We start from the raw sequence: 2500 nt of genomic DNA on the forward strand, positions 1-2500 counted from the left end.
CTAAGCAGGTTTGGCCTGGTTAGTACTTGGATTGGAGACCGCCTGGGAATACCGGGTGCTGTAAGCTTTTTGGACATTTTTCACTTAGTATATAATAATTTTGCCCAAAAAATAGAGTCAATGCCCGATCTCTGAATATTAGCAGGTTTGGGCCTGGTTAGTACATGGATGGGAGACTGCTGGGAATACCAGGTGCTTTAATCTTTTTGAAAATTTCACGATTTATATAATAATCTTTCAAAAAAAAAAAAAAAAAAAGAGTCAATGCCCGATCTCTGAATCTTAGCAGGTTTAGGTCTGGTTAGTACTTGGATGAGAGACTGCCTAGGAATACCAGGTGCTTTAAGCTTTTGGGTTTTCTTTCCTACTTATATAATGTACTGGCGATTAGATTGGGCTGGTCTTTAAATAGCCCTCTCTTTGCAGCAGTCTTCGCTTACGGCCATACCAACCTGGCTATGCCCGATCTCGTCTGATCTCGGAAGCTAAGCAGGTTTGGGCCTGGTTAGTACTTGGATGGGAGACCGCCTGGGAATACCGGGGTGCTGTAAAGCTTTTGGACATTTTTCACTTAGTATATAATAATTTTGGCCAAAAAAATAGAGTCAATGCCCGATCTCGAATATTAGCAGGTTTGGGCCTGGTTAGTACATGGATGGGAGATTGCTTGGGAATACCAGGTGCTTTAATCTTTTTGGAAACTTTCACGAATTATATAATAATCTTTCATTAAAAAAAAAAAAAGAGTCAATTGCCCGATCTCTGATCTTAGCAGGTTTAGGTCTGGTTAGTACTTTGATGAGAGGACTGCCTAGGAATACCAGGTGCTTTAAGCTTTTGGGTTTCTTTCCTACTTATATAATGTACTGGCGATTAGATTGGCTGGTCTTTAAATAGCCCTCTCTTTGCAACAGTCTTCGCTTACGGCCATACCAACCTGGCTATGCCCGATCTCGTCTGATCCCGGAAGCTAAGCAGGTTTGGGCCTGGTTAGTACTTGGATGGGAGACCGCCTGGGAATACCGGGGTGCTGTAAGCTTTTTGGACTTTTTCACTTAGTATATAATAATTTTGCCAAAAAATAGAGTCAATGCCCCGATCTCTGAATATTAGCAGGTTTGGGCTGGTTAGTACATGGATGGGAGATTGCTTGGAATACCAGGTGCCTTTAATCTTTTTGGAAAATTTCACGATTATATAATTAATCTTTCATTAAAAAAAAAAAAAAAAAAGAGTCAATGCCCGATTCTGAATCTAGCAGGTTTAGGTCTGGTTAGTACTTGATGAGAGACTGCCTAGGAATACCAGGTGCTTTAAGCTTTTGGGTTTTCTTTCCTATTATATAATGTACTGGGATTGATTGGCTGGTCTTTTAAATAGCCCTCTCTTTGCAACAGTCTTCGCTTACGGCCATACCAACCTGCTATGCCCGATCTCGTCTGATCTCGGAAGCTAAGCAGGTTTGGGCCTGGTTAGTACTTGGATGGGAGACCGCCTGGGAATACGCGGCGTGCTGTAAGCTTTTTGGACATTTTTCACCTTCAGTATATAATAATTTTTGCCAAAAAATAGAGTGCCAATGCCCGATCTACTGAATAGGTTAGCAAGGTTTGGGCCTGGTTAGTACATGGATGGGAGGTTGCTTGGGAATACCAGGTGCTTTAATCTTTTTGGAAAATTCGACGAATTATATAATAATCTTTTCATAAAAAAAAAGAAAAAAAGAGTCAATGCCCGATCTCTGGAATCTTAGCAGGTTTAGGTCTGGTTAGTACTTTGATGCAGAGACTGCCCTAGGAATACCAGGTGCCTTTAAGCTTTTGGGTTTTTCTTTCCTACTTGATATAATGTACTTGAAGCGATTAGATTGGCCTGGTCTTTTAAATAGCCCGCTCTTTGCAGGCAGTCTTTCGCTTACGGCCATACCAAACCTGGGCTATTGCCCGATTCTCGTCTGATCTCGGAACAAAGCTAAGCAGGTTTGGCCTGGTTAGTACTTGGATGGGAGACCGCCTGGGAATACCGGGTGCTGTAAGCTTTTTGGACATTTTTCACTTAGTATATAATAATTTTGCCAAAAAATAGAGTCAATGCCCGATCTCTGAATATTAGCAGGTTTGGGCCTGGTTAGTACATGGATGGGAGATTGCTTGGGAATACCAGGTGCTTTAATCTTTTTGGAAACTTTCACGAATTATATAATAATCTTTCATTAAAAAAAAAAAAAAAAAAAAAAGAGTCAATGCCCGATCTCTGAATCTTAGCAGGTTTAGGTCTGGTTAGTACTTTGATGAGAGACTGCCTAGGAATACCAGGTGCTTTAAGCTTTTGGGTTTTCTTTCCTACTTATATAATGTACTGGCGATTAGATTGGCTGGTCTTTAAATAGCCCTCTCTTTGCAGCAGTCTTCGCTTACGGCCATACCAACCTGGCTATGCCCGATCTCGTCTGATCTCGGAAGCTAAGCAGGTTTGGGCCTGGTTAGTACTTGGATGGGAG

The 2500-nt window shown here is 41.5% G+C and overlaps 3 non-coding genes and 2 pseudogenes across 3 annotated transcripts in view; all 5 read left to right on the forward strand.

Annotated features, from left to right (window-relative positions):
- The first annotated feature begins 434 nt into the window (after positions 1–434).
- Positions 435–554, forward strand: LOC113085657 (5S ribosomal RNA). The gene has a single exon (XR_003284368.1). It is a non-coding gene; the product is annotated as a 5S ribosomal RNA (ribosomal RNA).
- Positions 555–919: 365 nt separating this feature from the next.
- On the forward strand, positions 920–1039 carry LOC113085654 (5S ribosomal RNA). The gene has a single exon (XR_003284365.1). It is a non-coding gene; the product is annotated as a 5S ribosomal RNA (ribosomal RNA).
- Positions 1040–1402: 363 nt separating this feature from the next.
- On the forward strand, positions 1403–1522 carry LOC113085660 (uncharacterized; annotated as a pseudogene).
- Positions 1523–1912: 390 nt separating this feature from the next.
- Positions 1913–2038, forward strand: LOC113085661 (uncharacterized; annotated as a pseudogene).
- Positions 2039–2411: 373 nt separating this feature from the next.
- LOC113085624 (5S ribosomal RNA) overlaps positions 2412–2500 on the forward strand; it is a 119-nt gene continuing 30 nt past the window's right edge. The window contains exon 1 of the ribosomal RNA XR_003284337.1: positions 2412–2500. This exon is cut by the window's right edge and continues 30 nt beyond it. This is a non-coding gene — a ribosomal RNA (5S ribosomal RNA).

Source organism: Carassius auratus, unplaced genomic scaffold (assembly GCF_003368295.1).
Source record: "Carassius auratus strain Wakin unplaced genomic scaffold, ASM336829v1 scaf_tig00042133, whole genome shotgun sequence".
NCBI lineage: Eukaryota > Metazoa > Chordata > Actinopteri > Cypriniformes > Cyprinidae > Carassius > Carassius auratus.